The sequence below is a fragment of the Cheilinus undulatus genome, linkage group 6 (genome assembly GCF_018320785.1).
Source record: "Cheilinus undulatus linkage group 6, ASM1832078v1, whole genome shotgun sequence".
NCBI classification, from domain to species: Eukaryota; Metazoa; Chordata; class Actinopteri; order Labriformes; family Labridae; genus Cheilinus; species Cheilinus undulatus.
In genome coordinates, this window is record NC_054870.1 from 31,267,959 (window position 1) to 31,292,560 (window position 24,602).

At 40.0% G+C, this 24,602-nt stretch overlaps 1 pseudogene; it reads right to left on the reverse strand.

The window, feature by feature from the left end:
- Positions 1 to 1,383: 1,383 nt before the first annotated feature.
- LOC121511264 lies at positions 1,384 to 24,050 on the reverse strand (annotated as a pseudogene).
- Positions 24,051 to 24,602: the final 552 nt, after the last annotated feature.

Consider the following 24,602-nt stretch of genomic DNA (forward strand, 5'->3'; position numbering starts at 1 on the left):
AATCAAAGTTACAAAGCTGCTTTAGCCTGTTGTGTGATTGCATGAAAGTACATTTAATCAGCGTTACATTTCTAATTACATTTTTTACCCTTGAGATTAATAAATTGAAATTAATCAAACATTTCGACAGCACTAATAACACATACACATTGGATCTGTAGCATTAGAGCTAGGCCCCCTGGTTTACTTTCGACTCTGATCGACTCCTATCTCTGATCACATCTGGAGGGGGTTTAAAAAACAATATTGTAGGTTTTAGTCCAATTGGCCCCTTACAATGTTGATTAAAAAAAATACTGTACTATTTCAAGAGCAGGGGGTTAACATTTTGAAACAGGCACATATAAAATATGTAATGTTTGTGGTTTTGTTAAGTAATAATGGGTATTAAATATATAAAATAAAAGGTAACCCTTGCTTTAATTTAGGATCAACTGGGTCTTTGCTAACCTACCTGGGCCACAGAAAGCATCCCCTCTTGACCCGTACATGGGCAGCCTTGGAAGAGGGTATGAACTCACACTTTGTTGATTACCACATTCAGAATCTTTAACTGGGAAGGATGAAAATTGTTGTACGAAAATGCTTACCTGCATAGTGGCATCAGTACACCAGAAAATATCTCCATGAAGGACCTGCACAAAATAAAATGGGACAAAGACAGCTCCATGGGCTTAAAAAGTCCTTGGACTGTACAAGGACTGCATTCTGAGGTTGTCTTACCATGGGCCCCACCTGAAAAAGGACACAAAGGAAACCAAAAAACAACCTGGTGGCGATCTGTAACCACAGATAGGGAGACAGAGAGAGAGACAGAGAGAGAGAGAGAGAGAGAGAGAGAGAGAGAGACTAGTTGAGCTTAGAGCAAGGCACAACATGCTGCATATAGAATAAAACCTAAGAAGGTAGTTACAGCCTTATGTTCCACAGGGGACTAAGAATTGAGTATGTACCTGTACTGAAGTGTAGTAAAGCCAGGCACAGTAGTTTAGCATGAGAAAATCGATTTCCCATCATGATGACAGCTTAACTCTTCTGATAAGACATAAGACAAATAGGACACAGCACCGCGTGTAAAATAATAAATAAAAAAAGACACATTTTCCTAGAATTCCCAACTGAGGTGTTAGCTGTATTGGTGTGATTTTATTTAAGGCAACACATTTTCCACAAACTAGTGTAAGGGTTTGGTTGGAAATCATGATTTCAACAATGAAGCATTTCAGCACAAAAAGATTGTTCTTATTCCAAACTGTTACTCTGTCACATTCAGCCTGAATGTCTCAGCATTGTTTTAAGTCCTCAAAGGTCGACCATCAATTTTTAACCGTCATGACACAAGTTGCAAACACAATCCATAAAACTGACAAGTAAAATCAGAGGTTGTCATCTCAAGAGCTTTAATCATACATAGAAATTTAGTTCAACAGTACCATTCATTTAGAATGTTTTAGCAGTATGTATATTTAGTGTAAAGAGCATTATGTTTTTTTTCCTTTTTCTGATGAATATCCACAAGGATGATAGAAGCTTTCAGAAATACACCAGAGAGAGAGAAGAGCAGAGAAGAGACTGAGTACAAGACTAAGTTGTAACACCTCAGACTACATTTTTAAACACCTCAAAAGGCGACATTTATCTGTGGTTTATGTACCAGTGTCCATCCTCCACCATCCTTTTTTTTTCCTTTTCCTTTAAACAGAAGAGCAGCCAAGCCTTGAGTGCTTTCAGAAAGTAAAACAACGGTGGCGCAAGCTCATTGAGCTGTTTGATCAATGCCCTAGAATGGAGAAAGTCCTCGCAGTGACACCTCTTGTTGACCCATCAGAGCTCTGTTGAGCTCGGTGTTGGACTGAACCGTTGACACTGCTTTAGAGATGAAGCGGGGGGTGGGTGTGTGGGAGTGGAGGACATTACTGCAGTCGAGTGTCACTTTATAGGCATGAAAGAATCAACATCCAGCTATCATTTCAATCATTTCTCTATCCATACATCCATCCATGAATCCAAACATCCGACCAATCAGCAACACCACCATGATACATACTGTATGTGCTGTTTGTGCTATCTTAGAAGCGCCACAACAACAATTCCAACCAGCTAAGTCCCAAGCAAAGAAAAAACATAACATGTACAAGACAGAAGGTGGAAAAGATAATTGGCCAACAAATCCCAGAAGCGATCATTCCTCAGTCCATCCATTCCTTTTTAAGAGAAGTTAAGTAACGCCACGTGTGGATTTGGCAGACAGCGAGCTTCAGTGATGATGAGCCGCTGGCTTGTTTCTTTCACCTCTTAAACTTTTGAAGCTGATTCTTTTGTGGAGTTTTGAACAGAGTAAAGAAACTTGTCTTCCAGAGCTGGTAATGATGGAAGCTGCTGTTGCGGTAGCGTCGTGGCATTCAGTGGGCGTGCTCACACACGCAAAGACAGAGACTGTGTGTTGCGTTAAGGCTGGGAGGGAGGCTGCTGTGCTGCTGCTGCTGCTGCTGCTGCGTGCTGCGACATAGCTGCCGGGGAGGACATGGACTGGACCATGGGCTGAGCTGGTGGGGGGAGCGGAGGCTGAGCCTGTAGGGCCCCTGAGTGCGTGTTGGGGGAGGGTGGGGGTGTTGGACGTTTAAATTTGTCGGGGCTGGTGCTTCTTCTTGGGGAGGGCCTCTGTTTGAAAGAGAGAAACAAATAAATAAATCAGACTTACAATGCATCAAACCACTGGAAAGCTGCTTTTCCAACAGTTGTGGTAAACTGGGTTTGGTAAATTCTCAGTCCATCTAACAAAGTGCAGACATTCTCATGGGAACTTTTTCTTTGTAAAAGCTTCTCTAACTCACTTACTTCAAGAAAGTTAAAGCTTTAAAATACTTTTGGAAAAAAAAAAAAAAAGAAAAGAAATAGAGAGGTAAGTTTTGTTCAACAGTGAATCCAGGGCACCACACTGCAGAAGACTTGGTGGTAAGGTTAATTGCCTAAGTCATGTTTTCTGCTCTAAGCAATTGGTCATGACCTGAACACTCAAACTTCAGTTGGAGGAATAGAAAGATGAAAGAAAAAAAGGTTTCAGAGAATTATTCACCCCTGTGAGGTTTCAACACAGGGTCATTTTACTGTTGAACTTCTGGGTGAGCTGAGTGCTGATGGGTGAGATGTGCTCCTTATTATTGACATGGATGAGGAAGGAATAAATTTATGTAAAACACCAGACTGGCAGAGGGGGAACACAATAAGTAGGGGTATGAGGATTCAGAACAAAAAGAGGGAACGCTATTTATAGAGGAGTGGGCACAATTAAAAGGATTCTGCCCTTAATCCGTTAAATCCTTAGACCAGTGAGGGTGCACCTTAAAGCCAGGCGTACACTGTGGGATTTCAAGCAGACTAACAGTCGTGGCGGAATGTCAGCTCAGACCGTCTATTGTTCACAATGCACGACCAGCACAATTTATGTCCTCACACTGTATTGTGTTCAACCCGAGGACTCACAGTGTGCCTGTGGAGTCAGGACAGACTGTAACTAATGTTGATGGAGTTTCCTTTTCAGAGTCTCACACACATAGGTCAAATCATGTTGTCCCGTTTTCACACTTCAAATAGACACAAACAGCAACGAACTCGCTCTCTCTGACACACATTAACAGCATCGCCAGAAAGCACACTAGCAGCTGGAACAGATAATCTATGTCAGATGTCTGTAGGCCTACTTTCTGTTCATTTATTTTGCTTATTATAGGGAATGCTTACAGAAAGGCCACAGTTTACAAAGGCACAAATTCCCCAAAGTCCAGGATTCTGCTTGTGGTCCTGCTCGCACAGTTGTCGTGTCCGAAAACATGTCAGAAATCTATCCGACCAGTCAAGAGTGGGTGGTTAGGCGCTCTGGCCTGCAAGTCTATCTGCCCATAAAAACTACAAGTCATTCTCTAACAGTCTAACACAAATGTGTAAAAGATGTGAAATCATGGATGGAGTTATTCTACATTTAAATGAGAAAAAACAAATCTGAACTCCTGAACGGTGCTGACAGTGTTCTTGGTCAGTTAGCCTCCTACTGTCACCCTTCTGGTCAAAACCTTTGGGTTGTTTTTGACACCTCCTTTAAATTTGACCAACATGTCAGTTTGGTGGTTAAGACCAGCTTCTTTCAGCTGAGACTGTTGGGTAAAGCCCTACCTTCCTCCAAGTGACTTTGAGAGGATAATCTGGCTGGATGGCTCAGCTGTTTCCGTCGTTGACTTTGTTACAGGGGACAAGGGGTTGAAATCCCAGTCAGGGCACAACGAGGCACAATGTGGGCCCTTGGGCAAGGTCCTTAATGCCAGCATCACCTATCCTATATGTATGTTGCTGTGGACAAAATTGTCTAAATGACACAACGCCTGCATGTGCTAAGTGACATAGTAACATTGTAATCCACATGTTTATTACCTCTTGCTTCATTTATCGTTACTCTTTGTATGTTTATGTGGATTATCTGCCTCTTCGTCGGTTACAGTCAGTTCAAATTGCAGCTGCACAGCTTCTGACTAGCAGCAGACGTTGAGACCACATCACAGCAGTGCCAGCTTCTCTCCTTTGACTTCCTGTCAGTTTCCGGATAGAGTTTTGTTACTTGTCTTCAAAACATCGCTGGGGCTAGCACCTTCTTATTCGAGTTCTTGCACTAACATGGTCAAGTTAGACAAATGCAGTCTGGGGTGACAGGGCATTTGCTGAGCTCCTCAAAGGCTGTGAAACAGTTTCCCTCTAGCTTCCCTAGACACTGAGATTTTACATAATTTTTCATATTGGTAACAAAATAGGCTACATGAGTGGAAAATTTGTCTTTTTATAACTAAGAAAACTGTTTAAAACAGACATAAAAAGCTGCATCAGTAAAATTACACTACTCCTCATCCTCCTTTATGGACATCCATATTCAAAAAACTCAAAAATCTTTATGTCAATAACATATTGCTGTTATTTACAGTAATAGATGTTTTTAACCATTTTGTGATCTTTTTTTCCTCATATGAGCTTTGACAGTGTTGGACATGACACACAGATGAACCTGTGTCTCAATATGTGTGTGTTAGTCTGCGTAGTGCCTGCTGTCAGAAAACAAACACGGCACGTTTATTAAGGACTATAACGGTTTTAGGAGCAATCAATGTGCTCTACAGTGCTCAAACAGAGTTTGTTTAGTTAAATTACTGCTGCAGAATACAACAGCCCATCGCAGACCAATCGTGAATTTTCTGACTGATGTTTGAGCAGCCAACAGCTGATAGATGAGTGAATGACACAGGCGATGACATGAGACAGGATGAAGCGACAAAAGTTATAGAGTAACAGATACACACTATACACTGCATTCCAGATTATTATGCAAATTGGATTTTGGTGTCATAAACATTCAGTTTTTTGTTTTTCAATGAAACTCATGGATGGTACTCTGTCTCAGGGCTCTTTGGATCACTGAAATCAATCTCAGACACCTGTGATAATTAGTTTGCCAGGTGAGCAATTCCAAGCATCAATAAATGTTAAAAATCTAATATTTAAATATTGTGATATAACTGAGAGTGAAGGGTGGTCCGAGGTTGGGTTTTGGGGTGGGATGGGAGGGTCTGGGAGATAGTTTTCTTGACAACTATTTGGTTTCTTTCTTTTTTTCTCTCCTCTGTTGTCTCTCCTATGTCATTGTTTTGGAATTCCTGGTTCCATATACTACATTATTGTATATGTAATGTAAGTGCACATATTTTTAATTTTTTTTTTAGAAAAACAAAATGAGACTTAAATGTGCAAAGCAACTGTATTTGATATTGAATTGCTCAATAAAAAATATTTGGAAAAAAGTACCATTACAGAGCAGCACACAGGTATTTGAAGCTTCTGGTGCCTCTGGAGTCCCATTAACCTCAAGGTGTAGGATCCTCCAGAGGCTTGCAGTCCTACATAAACCTACTATTCAGCAACCCCTAGCCAATGCTCACAAGCAGAAATGGTTGCAGTGGGCCCAGAATTTCATAATACAATACAATACAAGAACTTTATTTAAAGACTAGACGGACTAGATTTAAAGACTAATTTTATAACAGTCTTGTTCACTGATGAGTGCCGTGCAACCCTGGACAGACCAGATGGATGGAGTAGTGGATGGTTGGTGGATGGCCACCATGTCATGCCATGTCGTGTAAAAATGACCTCAGCGTTTTTTGGATTTTATCTGCTGTTTTACATATAAAGTTCAGACAAATGGCACTAGGGATGTGTCTATCTTGTGTGGGTCTTATTTGCTGTTTTTAATCACCTTTTACATGCTTTGTTTAAAATGTTTTCATTGTGTTTCTTTTTCCCTTTGTCAATGTATTTTAATGACCTGTGTGAAGCACTTTGAATTGCCTTGTTGCTGAAATGTGCTATACAAATAAAATTGCCTTGCCTTGCCGAGCAATCTCCTGACATGCCCATCTCGCCAGATCTCATGGCACGTGTATTTTAATGAGTCATTTTTCATGCTTTTATTGTATCTTTTTACATAGTGTTTTAAGCCTGTAAGAACTTTGTTTAACTGAGGCTGTTTTTAAATGTTCTGTATAAATAAACCTTAACTTGACTTAACTTTACAACGCTTACCAAAAAAAGACAAGTCAGGGTGACACTCGACCAGTGAGTTGCGCGACTTGAAATTTGTATCTGAATCATCAGAAAATTGCAGTGTAAGCTCAGCCTAAGAGTTATCAATGTACAATGGAATTCTACAGAAACCAGTTTTGTAGAAAGGAGTCTTTGCCAACAGTTCGGTCACTGGGTGAGTACTGAGTCTGAGATCATTTTTACATGTCACTGAATAGAATGACATTGCTTCTGCTCTCACAAGAAAAGGGGGTTAGACTGAGACATTGTATAACTCTGGTGTTATGAGCAGCCAGGTCAATAAGGTTTGTTAGTTTGCAGTTAATCACCATGTAAATCTGGGTTGAAATCAACCACCTAACTAACAGAGCTAGATCTTTCTCCTTTAAATGTTATTTTTATATCATGCACTATGAGTGTGACTCAAGCTATCGAACACAACTAATCAGAAACACTACCAAGCACTTACATCAGTCATAACTGTGTGCTCAATAACTATTTCAGTTGCATCTCTCAGCTTCAGTATTTATCTGCATCACTGCACACACATCACATGCAAGATTAATAGCATGAAAACATGCAGACTTCAAATTGGAGATGAGATATAAAGTTAAGCCAAGTTGGCTCTTTAATAATGTTTATATATTCACATTACAAAACTTATACCTCTGTATGCAGGGCTGCATTTGAAATATAACATCTTAAACCAGACATGCTAGGCAGTTATGAGAAAATAATTCAATCAAGGGAATAAACAGAGCTATCATATTCCGATTGATTGAGAAGTAATGATGATGAAGTGATCTTATCAGCCTGTAATTGCCAGGTTTTTTTTCAAGGTTCTTAATTTGTCCCTGGAGTTTTGCTGATTTTAATCTTACATTTTCATTTTCTGTATTTTGTCTTTTACTGACGTTGTGTAATATGGTGATCTTCTGACAGGAGACTGCTAGTGATCTGACAGGTTGTATGAAGATTACATTTCTCATTCTTAGTGTGAAAGCCAGATAACCACAACATGCTATTGGTATGTTGAATTTTCTAATAATAATAATACATTTTAATCATAACACACTTTTCATTTCGAGAAATCTCAAAGTGCTACAAGCACACAGTAAAAAGGAACAGTACAAACATTAAAAATTTCAAAAGAGTACTTAAAGTAAGTTAAAAGCCTCTTTAAAGGGATACTTCAACATTTTGGCAAATTCGCCCATGCGTTAATTCCTACTATCTTAGTAATAGGTTTGTTTCCTTTAGTTGTCGATGCAAGCTGTTTTTAGATCTGGGGGGATGGATATACCAGCTGCACAGCTAACGCTATAGAAGCAGACGGTATTTTTTGCTTTCCTTTATCAAACCCATCAAATACACAATCCAACAACTCCAAAACGCTCTTGTGGACAAGTTGTGACCTGCACATTCACCATGCTATGAAATAATAGCATATAATTATGCAACATTACGACACATGAAGCAAATACTCTAAACTATTTCTTGAGTAAACCACTGGGCGGAGTGACACAGTGCAACAGCCATGCCTGGAGTGTAGTTGCGGCTTTGCATTTAACTTTAAAACATCTCCGTCTCATAATGTTCCATGATTATTTCATAGCGTGGTAAATGTACAGGTCACAACTTGTCCACAAAGTGTTTTGGAGTTGTAGGATTGTGTATTTGATGAGTTTGATGAGGGAAAGCAAAAAATACCGTCTGCTTCCACAGCGTTAGCTGTGCAGCTGGTTTAACGGTCCCCCCAGGTCTAGAAATTGCTTGCATCGACAACTAAAGAAAACGAACCTATTACTAAGACAATAGGAATTATGGCAATGGGCGAATTCACCCAAATGTTCAAGTATCCCTTTAAAGAGGAAGGTCTTTAGGTGCTGTTTGAAAGCATCCACAGTCTGTGGGGTTCTGAGGTGGTTGGGCAGGGAGTTTCTTTGTTGTATAAGCCTCTGGTCCCAACATGACCACAAACAACAGAGACAAGAGAGAACTTCAGTGTGACACTGCTTCCACCAGCCTCTTTCTCACAGCGGTTGATCATGACACGGGCTCATCTTTAAAGCTCTCTTCTGGCTGCACTTCAACCTTCAACAACACTATAAAAATATATACTCATTTATAAAAGCATCCCGAAATCAAACAAATCATCTGCTTCATTGAACCATCCAACCTGACAGCAATTCATGGGGAAATTTTACACAGTAGACAAACAAAACATGAACGAGATAAGCACACTTTAGTGCTGCTCTGATCTAACCTTATATAATGTGATATGGTTGATGCTGATTTAAGTCATTTTTACTTCTGAAAATAAAAACACAAAGCCTGTAAAGGCTCCATTGGATCACGACCCAACAAAAGACATACTTATAAAAACATAAAAGACAACAATAAGGAAGTCCTTTTGACCAATAAGCTTTGGTGATCCAGTTATAACTTTATTACTGAGAAGATAAATGCCCAGCCAACTGGACCTTGAGACATTTATGAGGTGTTGTATGTTCTCCTAGTAAGATTATAAGTGATGATCCATTTAGTGATGTAACGCCAATATCCGGGTCAGTATCAAGTCTGTATCTTTGGTGGGTTGAAGTTTTGCAATTGTTAGAGCCCAAACTGGAGGGAGGAATGGTTTGTTGTGACCTGAATCTAATTAATTTAGTAAAACGTCTTGACAAGATGTCAAACAAACAACCATGGGTGTGTTTCACACCTATAACTCATTTGCTCTGTTCTAATACAGACAATAAAACAGCACATTTTTGTATCTTTCCTTTGGATTGTTTTGTGTCCAAACTGCATTATTCTAAAGAGAGCCAAAGCACACCTCAACAATGGGCTGTCCCTACAAGGGACGGGTACAAGTATTAGTACTCGATGTAGCCATCGTCACTCAAGTATGTTTTATTACTGGCACACTGTGCATGAGCTTTTTTAAGCTGCAATATTTTGACTGTTTTAGTGGTACATATGTAGTTGGACTTTTCTGTTTTGTCTTGCCGAATGTATTTTGTAATAAAAAATAAAAGTAATTAAGGATGCATGATAGTTATCGGTACCAATAAATTATCAGCCGATATTTAATATATTTTACATATTTTAACTATCCCGATAATAGAATATTAACCGATAAAATCCACCGAAAAAAAAAGAATTTGTTTTCTTCCTCACGAGACTACAAATTTCAAAACAGTAGGTGGCGCAGCAGTATGAGACCCGCTGTTAAGCACCAGAGAAGAAGAGGAAGCAGCGTCAAGCAGCAGCTAAGGGGATAACAGAGGTTGACAACACAGTGGTACTGGGGCGTAATTCAGTATTTATGGGGAGGATGACATGACCATGATTGCAAAATTTGCCCTGCAAAGATCCCAAAGAGTGCAAAACAGTCCTCAAGTTTTAACACAACAGATCTTATAAATCACTGAAAAGTCTTCATCCTAACGAAGTTAAAATGAAGCCGCAATAGCTGCTAGTATTAGACGCAGGCATTAGAACCAAGCCAAAGGCTGAGAAGAGGCAGAGTGCTGATTGAGCAGGCACTGGAAAATGCAGGAAGTACGCCAGAGCCAAAAGGCAACGCTAATAATGACAAAATCTCATAGTCTCCTGATCTTCTGCTGCTTTCATAGACGTATCCCTGCCTGCTCTGATGATGTAGTTTTATTCAGTCTGATCGATGCTAGGAACAGAAGTTTACCCACAGACCACAGTGTACTTTACATTCTTAACCTATGTCTGATATGACTTATGTCAGTGCATATTTTCAATCTTTATGTAAAACATCAGCTCTCTTTATTTCTGACTTATGCAGCAAAAACAAAAAAGAGCCCCCCAAACATCTCCATTTGTTAAGCATTACAGCCTGTTATCATTTGATTTATGTCTGATTTGACAGAAGTCAGCTGAATCCTTGTTTAGTTGACTGAAATGTCAGATTTGACCACTTGTCAAGATACTTTAATTTATTTTAAGGGAAAAGGGGAAAAACCTTTGTCAGTTGTTTTTGTATGTTGTACTTTGGTACATAAATGTTTAACTAAAAAAACAACAGGTGTAAAGTCAGAATTGTTTTTTGATGTAAACATGAGTGCTGTCAGTTAGAATTAGTTATAAATATCTTTGCTCACCACTTATTAACCCCTTCTTACACCCAGATGTGCATAAATACATCAAATAAACTTATTTTTTAAAATCAACAATCAAAAAAAATATTGGTTCTTATTGGTTATCGGCCAACCGGAGTAGGAAATTATCGATTATCAGTATTGGTTCAAAGAAATACTTATCGTGCATCACTAAAAGTAATAAATAATAAAGGCTAAAAGAAGTACAGTGATCTACAGCCACAGCTCTGGCTTTACTACCACATCAAGCTGGATTACAACAACAACTGCTTCAGGACAGCTACAGTAACTGAAAAGGGACATATGATTTAAAAGGCAAATAAACATTAGCCTGTTTGCACTGGTTAGCACACATTGTTCCTGAGTGATACCAGAGTGGAGAAGATAATAAAACAGGCAAAACATTATGTCATGCCAGTTTTGCTAACATTTTTGTAAAAGAAGATGGATTCAGCAAGCAATGGTGTTTGTTGAGCCGGAATAAAAGCCACGGTTACTAAGGACAGCAGCTACATGAGTAGAACAGATGTATAGGAAAGAACTGCATTCAATAAAGTGACTGTTACTGCAAACTCTTGGACAGATCTCTCCATGAACTCATTTGTTCCTGTAAGCTATTTTGTCTCCGAGTAGTGTTTTAGTTTAGAGGAGTTGACAGTAATTTAGGACAAAGTTTGGACCGTCTCGTTCATCCTACAGAGCTTTGTGTCAATGCGTATTTTAATACGCATAATACAGTTAATAACCCTCAGTAACTTTATCCTCTCTTTTTATTTCATTCAGAGCTGGGATTTTAAGTGCTGATGAGCAACACACCATAGAAAGCATAGTGGGCCACCTGCAGCCCAGTGTGTGATTTGTTTTTATAGCAGTTATGATTAGCAAGAACTCAGGTACTGAACCATGGTACAATCCTATCCCTACATCATTCCATCACAGCCTTCCTTTCCCACTGCGTACATAAACAAATGCCATGCTTAGCTTGCTAGTTACACTTGGCACTCCAGGCGCTAGTTAGTTAACCTACCAACAAAATGTGTTGTGGGTTGACTTGGAGCATTGAGATGGTCAAAAGCCTTTTTGCCATTTGCGCTGATGTTTGACAACACTAACAAAAACACAGAAGATACACTCAGCACATGAAAGACAGGGGCTTTCAGAGCTCTGCTGGTGTTACGGTCTAATGTGACCATATTAACTGATGTTACATGATGTTCCTTGTGAGCATTTCATTGTTTAATATTCATTAAAGTCATATCTGATGAGCTAGTAATGATAAAATAATGAATAAATAAACAACAGGATTTATGAGTACTCTCTGTGCTTTCAACATCTGTTTTACCCATGGCATTACAGACAAACTGTAACACCTGGTAGCAGTAGTAGCAGAGAAGCTCTGACAACAGAGAACGTAAAAGTAGAGACCAGCTTGCTAAATGAGGAGGTTCTAGTGATTAGAAGGATAAATTCCCCCAATTCAATGAGCTGGATTATATTCTGGGAACTAAACAAGTTGTTGTTGTTGATGTTGCTGAGTCCTGTGATGCTCTACTGATGAGACACTGAGCAACATTAGTCTTTTGCTCTATTCATACAAATCAGAGCCGGGAATGGAGAGTGGTGCAAAGATCCTATCAGACTGTCAATGATTATTTTCATTCCTATCATTTTATCATCAAATGTAATTATAACAGTCTGGTAGCTGTACTATTGCTGATTACGCTACTACTGGTACAGATGAGTCAGTTAGTGGTGGGTCATCTGCGTTCTCAAAGTAAGTGAACCTCTCCAGGATTTAATTGAAAGGGGGCAGAGACCAACCCTGCAAAGCGAAACCGAGTTTGATTATCGCGTTTACTTATGTCCAAATGAAGCAGGCCACAGGGGGAGCGCCCCTTTTTTCATAAAAAATTCGTCAAACAATCCAGGTGTGAAAGCACATAAAACCCCACAAGATCTTTAAAACACTTACAATTTACCAGACGCCTTTGTAAGAGGGTGTAAAAAAATGGCACTCACCGCTACGGCGTGAGAGGAGCTTCCGTGGACGTGCAGGGCGGGGGTGTTATAGTGGGAGATGGCAGCTCTGGACAGTGTTGCTGGAGGAGTGAAGCCAACTGTGTGGCTGCCATATGAGAGACCTAGAGAACAGACATGGAGAGGAAGTCACACATGCTGGGTGTACTTCTGTTTGAAGTCTTTACATCTACTATGAATTAAATCAAGGATTACTTGGATTTAGAATTGAATAGGTTAGTGCTATTTGTAGCAGACTGAGACATAAGGGTTGTCCTGTCCTTGTTTCTATATGAAAACTTAATGTTAATTCTTGCTGAATTGCAATAAATGTAAAAGAGTAGACCAGGGCCAACTCTATTTTCCTCTGCAATGTAATCTGCATTAGGACTGTGGGATTAAAAGACAAACAGGGTTTAAACCAAACAATCTTACAGTTTAGAAGACTTGGGTTTGCATTTACCAAAAATGATGTCTGACTGCAACAATGAACAAATATCTGGTATTTTTTAAATTCTGCCCTTTTTCATTTTTGCTTCTTCCTTTTTCGTCTCTCTCTATTAACACACACCAAGACACACTCTTAAAGTCTCAGTCTCTTAATCCACTTTAAATTGGTTTTGTTGCAAACGTGCCACAACTCATTAACTTTAATGATGTAAACCCAGGAGCAAAACTGTTTCTTGTGCTTCCCTTGTTCACATTATTAGATTTCTGAAAAAAACTCTCCTTTTCTTAAACTCTAGGATGAAACAAGATTAAGTCATTACATTGTCAGTATGAAAACTTTCTGATTCTTCTTTGGATTTGACTTGACAATGAATGAGGCCAAACATTTGTATCATTCCTCTGCCCCCTTCACTAGGAATATGCTTTTATGGTTTCACTGACCGACTTAAATTTTTGTGTCAGTCAATGTCTGTTCCACATCTGACACCAGAGTTTCTCTTCTGGAGACAAGTCAGAAGAATTGATGTCAACGGTGCTTATCAATATGTCATGTATTTTAATTGTCCCGTGTTGATAGCTGTGTAACCACAACAGTGGCCATCTTGAGTGTACCTACCAGGTGATATGGGTCGGCTGGAGCTGGGGGAAGGGGTGTAGGGAATGGGGCTGGACACAGTCCTTGCTCTCAAGCCCTGTGCAGACATCTCATTAAAGTACCTACAGGGAAAAGATGAGAGAGAAATGTTTGTGTTTTTCTTGTTTAAGTATACTTGAATCTTATCGAACTGATTTTATTTTTTTGGGGAAACTGCTTACTACCTACTTGTATAGCCCTTTCAAGAGTCCACACGTACACACTCTGATAAAATCCTTTTGTCAAGTGATAAATGAAAACGACACTACAGTACCTACTGATAAGTGTGTTATATAAAACAGCTGTATCGATCTACAAAATCACAGTGTGCTTCAAAAACACAGACATAAAAGGGTAATAAACTGATATCTGAGGGGCACATTGATTACAGTACAATAGCCCATATAAAAATTTACTGATTAAATGTTTACAATACTGAACCTTGATAGGTGACTAGCACCTGAGATGAAGAGAAATGGCACAACTAGTATTTTCTTGTTGTATGTCAGACCATGCCTGAGTTGGGTAATGGGGTCTAGCAGGAAAATAGAGCATATATTGCTTAAATGGTCCTGACAGCTTGGATGTTCTTCTGTTATGTCAAATTAAAATAGATCTGGTTAATGGAGCTAATGTTAATTGTTTTTTATGTTTCCCTTTGCTGACACTACTGCCTGAAGCAACCTTAAAAGTAGTTTCCTGATTAAAATTATTGTATGATGCCAAGCTTAATGGACACCATGTTGTTATCTTGCTATTCACAATGAAAGCATATACAATCCAGCTCCTTTCATCCTATCAGAATGCTTGCAGTGTAAAGAGCCCAAAGAGAAAAATCTCACCATAGCCTCTCTACACCACTTCCAGTATTTATGCCCTATGGTGAGGTGTCCCTTATCTACTGCGTTTTAATGGTTAAACTATGTTCATTTGCACTTCAGTGCAGAGATATTCTCATGATCACTTTCTAAACCATCCAGCCTTTACCTTTCGTCATCCATCTCCAGGCTGGATTCACTCTCTGACAGCTGTCTGCAGAGGGCCTCCCTGCGCTCCATTTCTCTCTGAAGTTTTCTCTGCAGCCGGATGTTCTCCTCCCTCATGTGCCGCTCCTCCTCTATGTACTGGGCGCGCTTCTCTGTGTCTGGGAGGAGACGCACAAAATAAATGACATTAGTTGAACTATTGTTCCTGTCATATCCTGGATACTGTATATCAGCAGAGCTGTTCACGTGTCTATCATAACATGCCTGTGGTTGACAACTAAAATGACTTCATTTTCCAGAGACGTCCAAAGACCTTACACAGCAACAGTATGTGCCTCTTTTTTTCTTTGAAGAAAATTAATCCATTCTGATCAACAAACACAGCAGGTAAAACGGCAGGCAGAATCAGAATCATCAGTGGCAGGGCTGGCTTCCTGCTTCACTTCCCAGATTTAGTGTTAAAGGCATGGACTGATGGCTCCCTCTAGTGGTAAAACAGAAGCATGGACCTAGATATATTTACAGACACTCCCAGGTATGTGTTTAGACTAATGCCCTTTAAATAATTAATTTCTCTAAGATGCATTCAAGCTGAATAAACTCCCCTGGCTTTCTAAACAACAAACGGGCTTCTGTTGTGTTTCTACACCTTTCTTTTTTTCTTTTTTTGCTTTAATAGATAGAGTTTTTCAGTTTGGTTCAGCACAGTTTTGTACCGTTTTTAGAGATCCGTTTTGGGTCAATTGTGTCATAGGTGCTAGTCTTACAGCTCCCAAATAGCTCTATGTTTGGGCCCTTTTTCACTTTCCTGAAAATTGTTAAAAATAACAAAATGGAAGAAATGAAGTGACTCTCCTCACCATCATGATACAGTCAGCTGCAAGAGCAGGCTCATTCATGAACAGAATATCAATACAGATTGTAGTTTGCCATCTTGTACTGAGTTGTAATGTCAATCTAACCAGTACCCAGCACCTTTTTCTGCCAGGTAAATCAACATTTCCTTTAAAAGCATGCTGATAAAGGAATAAGCGAGAAAGCAGCTCAGCTTGGTACAAAATATGGTGTGTTTTCTGGCTGTCCATTAAACAGCGAGTAAAGAACCTTTTAAACCATCAATGGACAGCACAGTATCTAAGGCCACTCTTTAGGGGCACATAAAACACTTGGTACCTCAAAAGAAGAGCACCAAAAAAGGAGGATTATATTGATCTGTTCTGGTACCTTTCTCAGGTTTTCACAATGGTAATGCAAATAATCAGATTCTGTAAAAAAAATAGGCTGTTTGGTGGCAAAGTATCTAACATGTCATGTATTCAATCAAGTAAAAAAATAAGGTATTCACACATAGAATGCCTATTTCCCTGTTAAGACTGGCTGTGAGTCGATCAGTACAAATAACAAAATGTCATGGGAAGTCCTGAAATTTCAATAAGATTGGCAACCACCGTGAAGTCAGCTACCTCTATAATGATAATAATAGCTTGGACTTCTATGGCGCCTTTCATGAAACCCAAGGTCGCTTTACAGAAGAGTGGAAAACAAGACACAACACAAAAGACAAACACTGAGTTGAGTGTATGCAGGGGGGCAGGTTTAGGAGAGACTGTGTACCTCTAGGGTCCAATACTATGACATGATAAGATAAAGTGCAGTTGTGGCCATTTTCAAAACTGTTTTCCTTTTTAGAGATCATTTTTTGGGTCTTTTGCCCATATTCAGATAGGACAGCTGAAGAGAGTCAGGAAACATGGGTAGAGAGAGTGGAGTAAGACATGCACCACATTTATCCCACAACCAGTGCATCAAGGACACCAGCTTCCACACACTGGTGCCTGCTCCACCCACCAAGCCAAATTGGCACCCAAATATGGTTTTCTCTACACAAACACTTTTAACTTGTATTTCATCATGTGCTTCAGATGAAAACATGCAAGTACACCTGGTACATGCAGGTGCAATAAAACAGATATGAATATGCCTGCTCTTGTTTATTTCATAAAGCAGTAAAGAGTGCCCTTAAAAGCACAGCGACTGCTTACCGTTGATCTTCAGTCCTCAAAGATTGTGTCTGTCTGCATCTGCATTCCCCACCAGTGTTAATGTATGAAATATATAATGCACAAACAAGCTGTGACCTTTGAGAGGAGATCTTTTTAAGAAAGATGTAATAAAGGACAACACTGGCATGTTCTCTGATTCTTGGGTAGCTAGATCCCAACATTTTACAGTGAAGGGGCGTTCAGCCTTTTAATGGCTACTTACAGATTTCCAGTTCGAGGAGGGATATTTACAATCCTGTCACAGGTCATCTGCAATGTATAACAGAATGGGGATACTTAAGGCTTAAAGGCGGGGCAAACCTGCGCTGAGATCAGGGGTGTGACGGTATGGAAAAATTTCGGTTTGGTAGGTACCTGGGTTTTAAAGTCACGGTCCGGTAAGTTTTCGGTACGGTAATTACAGTGAATAAATAAAAGAATTTATATATTTTTTAAATTTTTTTAAATGGTAGTAAAATGAATAGGCTAAATAAATAACATTTTAATTATTAATTATGCTGCAACCTCTTATAATGCTGTCAGCGACACTGCTGAATAATGTTAGCGCTACTGTTGTTGTCTTTGTCCACTGTTGTATTTTACTGGGAGGCAAAGTGTTCCTAAACAGGACACTTTCATCAGGGAATAATAAGGCTGTTGCTGTCATTTGCTGTGGTTGTGTGTGACAGTGAGTTGTTCTCTGGTTGTCCATCTGTGTATGAGCTTCGTTCAATGTGTAACCGTTCGTTACACGTCTGTACCGTATCGAGAGGCCCGTACAAAACGGATACGGTACGAATGCACGTACCTTTACACCCCTAGCTGGGATATTAATGTGGTGCATGCTTTTTCATGTTGCCACTGCAGAATCAGTGTTTTAAAATTGCTTATGTTAGAAACTTCCTTAGAAATTTCCCACATTTCAAAAACATACTGGAATTAAACCAAACCCACAAACAACATCAACATCGTGGCATGTCAGTTTACCCATTTTGAAAGGAAGACCTACTGGTTTCAGACCATCACTGACTCTAGAACCTTGTAACTGACTGCTGTCCAGCCCCCGTTTCTCATGTATCTTGAAATGTCTGGAGATGCAACTTGACCAGGGGATGGGGATGTAAATTGTGTTAGACATGGCTTGAATGCATCCTGTTCTGTCTGCTCTATGGAAATCAACCCCTACCTTGGTGGAAACTAAATTCAACCCTCATAAATAATCAGAGATCACTTTTACAGATCACATCCTTGACCAACACTTGAGGGCATCTACCCCCTCTAAGTTCTCATACACTAGCTCAGACTATGTGACAGGTCGAGAGGCCACTTACGCTGCAGCTCAGTGGTGCGCAGGCTTTTCTTGAGCCTCTCCACCTCATTCTTCAGGAAGCGGATATGCCGCATCATGTTCTCTGGTGAGTCTATCTCCATGGAAACGTCTCTTGGGGAGGGAGGAGCTGATACGGGCTGGTCCAACTTCTCCTGAAGGATTCTGGTATCAAAATCAAACGTGACACATTCCAATTATTTCACAGAAAAGCGCAGGAGGACATAAAGACAAGCTTTTAGAAGATATATTTTAGATGCACTAGCTTTTATATAAGCCAAAGAAAAAAAGCCTACAGGAAAAAACTCAATCTAGAAAATTTGCAAGAATAAAAACCTCTCCACCTCTCTTTTTTGATAAGATCAAATGAAAAAGAGCTGTTTAGAACTGACTGACAAATTACACAATCACACCTCCTAGGGAATAATTATTCTGCCCATTATAATTGAATCCTATTAAAACATTACCCTCAAGATGTGTTATTTAAACCAAAAAACTGCTGTTTGTCAATCACTGGTAATTTTACTCTGCATCATAAGTGAGGCTGAGTCACTTGTCTTTGTGCCAGGCAGGCATTTTATGTTGGCACGTTGATCAAAGACACAGAGTTGGAGAAAAAAAAAATGGCGCATATATTATATAAAAACAAACGAAATAATCTGTCATTACATTTATCAAAACCACTGTATAAAAAACCCTTCTGAATGTGCAGTGATTGACTATTCAAGGTCAGGAGTACAGCGTAAAGGAATTTGTTTCTGACTTAAATTAATAGATTTTCTGTTAGTATGGGTTGTCTGTGATCGAATGAAAAAAGGGAACGAGAGGTTGAAAGCTCCTGTACATTTAGCTGAAATAGACAGTGAGTAAAGTAGTACACTTATTCCTATTTTAACGCTTGTTATCAACCCACACTAGCCAATGCGTCAACAATATAAAAATATTAGTTGCAAGCAATATTGCTCAATTGCCTTCGTCTCTTACATCTAAACCACATGTGTTTCTTTAACTTGCATATGCATATGTGTACAAATACTGGCAGAAACAAGCTCTGAATCCCACTCGGAAAAGGTTCTAAAATGTCCATTGTGTAAAGAAACGGAAAAGATTAACCATTATACGATCATCTCACACCTTTTCTCAGCCTCCAGTTTGTCCATCCGCTTCCACAGTCTGTTTACCAGGGCTTCTTGTTCCTGCTCTAATGTGTTCTCAAGGTCGATCTTCTCCCGCCTCAACTGCAGAATAAAAGGAAAGAACAGAGGATGACGTTCAGCGAAATAAAAACCTTGTCGATGAAAGGCATTCAGAGGCCTGCAAGAATACTGAGCTGCAAATTCAAGGTCTCAGTCCAGATAAGCTTCACTTTGATAAAGCTGCAGAACACACAGGCATAGCTGTAGAAAACTGCTTGGTCATCAATACAGATTCCTTTTGTCTGAATTAAAATCAACCCTAATGCTGCTCATAAAGAGTGTCTGTGGTGAGGTTAAGTCAGATTTGTAGTGATCATGCCATCACTATGATACATGACCACACTCATGAATGTGAGGCAGAGATGAATCCATGCACGTCTACAGAAAAATCCTGTCATCAGAGGATGGAAGAAGTACAGATGGGTTTGGCAAAAAACAGGCCAGCCTTAAACCCAAATGTTCTTTCCAGCAATTATTCACTGGGAAGAATTATGGATGCTAAGTTTTTAGGCTGACAATGACTGGACACCAAAGTGTAAGGACATGTTGTTGCACTGTGTTGCATCTGCTAAAATCTTTTTTCCTCCACCGGAGTGAGCGTACCTGTTCCAATGTTAGCTGCTTTGAGATGGTTTCATTCTCCATCTTCTTGATCTTTTTCATGAGCTTGTTAACCTGGAACTCCTGCTCCTGCTCCAAGTGCTGCTCCAGCTCTGCCTTCTCATGCTGGAGCTGTAAAGACAAAAGTTTAGGACAGTGCACGGACAAAAGAAAAAGGGAGGAGGTGAACGAGAAAGAAGGGAGAAGAGCACGAATGATGGTGAGTCACATAAAAACTATTTGATGACCACAGTGACCAAACACACTGGTCTCAGATCATCACATTCAGCTTGCACATTCAGAGTACAGCAAAACAGGAAAACCAATGTCACAGTTCTACTGGATTCCTGGTTAAAGTTCCCAGAAGAAACAACAGAGTGAATAATGATTTGGCAACCAAAGTAACCACCTTTGGCAGCTTACCAATACAAAGAAAGGGTGCGGCTCAGCCCTGATTCTAAATGGGAGACTTGTGTGATGAATTATATAAGTGATTACTCATTATGGGGGGAAAAAGATGCTAATTCATTCATAGGAAAAGACTTGAGAGGAAAAAACAACCCTTTCCATTATGCCCCTTTTACAAGACACAATAAGAACACAAGCTTGTTTTAACTTACTGCATAACTAAAGTCCAATTCTCTGTAGTCTTCTGGCTGAGAGAAAGGAACACCAAGTTTTGCCACACCCAGACAAGCCATTTCTCTTATAATTAAGATACGAACAATTTAGGAGAACTGTTTAGATAAAAAATGCCTCCCTTTTGCCAGAACATCAAACAACCCTTGTAGGACAGGCCTCCACCCATCTGTTCTGAATTATAACAGTTAATTCTGTCTTTAGTGTGCATAAAAATACATATGTCTGTTCTAAGCCAACTGACATCATGCAGATATCCAGTCTCCAAGTCTTTCATGTAAGCAATATCAGCACTGTAATAAAATGTCTCCTGTGTGGAAAGACTGTACATAATAGCATTAGCATTAAAATGTTTCCCTACACAATCTCATGCTTTAATAACAACAATCAAGCCAAGAAAGACTTACGCATTTTATCAGCTCCTTCTCTGGAGAGAAGGATCAGTACTGGCACATAAGATGATATCAGAAAGACGGGCACAGAATTTCCTATGGCAAAGTTAAAACTTTGAAAAGACTTTGGATAGGTTTTTAAATGTTCTGAAAGGGTGTAAGGTTGTCAAAAATGTCCCTAATGATACTTTTTAATAGCAGGTTTAAAATAATATAACCTCCCTTATTCGAACAATTGATCATATTTGACAGTCTCAAAGCTTTGAAAGTACTTCCAGACCTTAAGTCATGTATTTAAACAAAAGTGGACACAGGCAAAAGAGCAGGAGAGAAAGAGATCTGTCTAGATTGCACAAACACAGAAAGGGGTTGATTATTATGTTTTTTTGGTGCTTAAAGACAAGATATCAAGCAAAATAAGGTGCCTGGGACTTGCAATTTTCTAGCTGTGGTATCAAAACAAGTAGATACTGTTTAATTCCACTCTAACTGGATCAAAGTCGAAAAACTAGTATCACAAAACCCTTAAAGGGTATCCGGATCCTAATACCTGCAGATAGAACAGGCACACTCAAGTTAAGATGACTCAGGCAAAAGGGGCATCATCAAAAGTAACGATGGGGAAATCGCAGCTGAGACAAAACTGTCTACAAAATGCCTCCCCATATTTACACACCTCACTCTGCCTCTATCATCACAAAAAAAAAAGGATAATACATGATCATGTACACTGGTACAAACACTCTAAAGAGCATGTGTAAACAGCACCAAGTGCAGATGCAAATGTATGCATGGGTCTTTTTTAAGTTGAGTAAAAAGCCAAGATAATAAAAGACAAAAGAAGTTCATCTATATGACCCTTACGCAGGCTCTAGTGAGGCATTTACAGTGTCCTTTACAGTTTCCAACTTCTCCACACATCCACAAAACCATTAGTCACCCTACAGCCAGCCACTGAAAATTGTGGGAGTATGTGTGTGTTCTGTGCAGTTGGGAAAATAAGATGCGGAAAACAGACTGAACCAAAAAACCGACAGAAGAGAGGTGAGTAATTCAAGAATCATTAAGAGAAGCTAACAGCACTGAAGTCATCTTGAGCTTTTGGAAGCTTCAGGCAACTACCCAATACAGTTGATGATAATGGACTAGCGTCTGCACCTTTTTTGGGTTGTGTGCTCAGACACACACCTCACAATGCTGCTGACAAGAGATTTGCTTAATCAAGCTCTAAGCAAACATGTCTTTCCCTCAATAGGACAGGTCAAACTGGTGTTTGGTGTCATGTAAAACCTCCAGCCACTGAGCTTCAAAAATCCATGGTCCCATCTTGTCTCCGTCACTCACCTGCATGAGTTTCCTTGACAGTTCATTGGTGAGAAATTCCTCCTCCTTTTCATAGTTGACTGCTAAGGTCTCCTTCTCCTTTTGAAGGGCCTGGATCTTCTTAAACAAGGTGTTGCTGATAAATTCTTCCTCCTGCTCTGCTCTTGCTTGCTGCAGGACAAAGACAAAATCAAGACCAAACATTGGTGAAACACAGTCATGAAACTAGCATACCAAAGAGTTGGTCTTCCACATTTAAAGCCTGATTAAACTGTAACCACCACCTACAGCGCATATCCATTGCACCACTCCAGCAAACACATACACCAATCAGCCAAAGTCTGCTGCAGTGAGGTCTGTTAGCCAAAGAGGAAGCAGACTTTTCCCTAATGACTCAAGAGATATTGCTGTAATGGATGATTTACAGTGAGGGGAAGAGTGAGTGATACATGGGCAATGTGCTGGGATGGCTAAAGCTGCTAGCATTACAGTGATGATATGAGTGCCCTTGTGAGCTCCCGTGTCAAATTCTGTATCCCCATTCCTCACTGACCTCAAACTAAACTCCGTTTTGCAAGCTGGGAGAATCTGTCAATAGTTCAGGAACAATGAGGGTGACAATAGCAAGCAACCAGCTAGTTAAGCCGTACACAGTAACAGAAGGGGGCAGGCTGCACTGTGGCTGACTTGCCAAAACATGACCCTTGCATTTTATTAGCTCGCTAAGTTTGGCCTACATACTTCCCTATCTACCCACCAGATCGGTTACACAGTTTTATGAAGCTGGAGTTGATTAACCGAGCATGCAGACATGACGCATCGGCCCATGCCAATGCTGCTACTGCTGGGTGACTTATTTTCAACTCGTTTCCGCATCCTCCTTGCTTATAACGTGGTGACAACGTCCAAAAACGAGTAACAAGCCCACCCAAAAACTAACGACAGCCTAGTAAACTCGATCGTGATGCACCCACGTCTGTTTTAACGCCCTGTAACTTGGTGTTAGCCGTTGAGCTAACGTTAGCAGAGATTAGCAACCCAAAGCAAAACAAAGCAAACAACTGGCTATCACTGCTCAGCCACCTAACAACCCTTACTATGCTGGCTAATTTAGCAAGATATCAACCAGCTAATGGTAAAGCGATATCGCTACACAAACATGTTGCGCACAAATGAGAGTAACATGTCAATTTAACACATCTAAAAGGGTAACAAGGACCGTTTAGCAACGAACAACCAGCACTAGCCATAGCTAACTAACTGACAAATGCAATATAATAGGTAGCGTGGGGACAGGCTAGAGCTAGCTAGTTAGCTAGCTAACGTTACTCACAATGGTGACGCTAGCTTTGCGGAGGTCCCGATTCTCCTCCTGCAGAGCTTTGCACTTGAGTTTGAACGTTTCTAGCTCAATTTTAAGAACTTTATTCTCCTGTTGTAGTGAGGCCAGGCGGTTCGTCAGTTCTTCCAAACGAAACTGTGAAATGACTATGCTCGGTTTCCCCGAATTGGACGCGGAGGACGACATCGGGGTGGCCGAGCTGCTCCCCGCTCCGTCGGTGTCGCTCTCGCTCGCGCTGTCCGCCATGGCTGTGCGACAGTGTGGGGCAGGGAAGACGACGGCAGCTGCAGCGTTCGAGGAGCGCAGACAGCAGAATGGTACACAGTGTGACCTTGCACACGCTTGTCGACATAGCACCACCACCCGGCTGTCTCCAGTACCGCCCAGTGCATCATCGACACAGCACATAAATCAGGAGGCTGTGATATATCCTTATCATCATTACTCCACCCATGACTGGGGTTTCCAACTGAGTCAGTAAGAAACATCATGGAGAGGTACTTAAAGAGAATTATTAAAAGAACTAGCCAACTTTATTTTCCTTGCATGTTCCCTACATGTTTAGTCAAATCGTTCTACAAAAATGAAGTTCATTTGGTCTAAAAGAGGGGTAAATTTACCTCAGTTTAATAGAAAAATAAGCCTAATGTCAGGAAACAAGCTATATTTGGCAATTACTCTGTAGGTTTCAGTATTAATGTTTTAATTTCCACAGTGTGCAAACTAGCCTTGTCATTTCCATCTGCATAACATATCCTCCTCATATAGGTTATGTAATAACCATTAAGGCATAGCAGCTTAGAAATAGTTTCCCACTTCTGTGTGCTTGTGCTTGTAAATAAAGAGGCAAAATGACAAGCACTTTGAATATAAGTGCAGCCTTATGTAAGTGTGGTCCATTAAT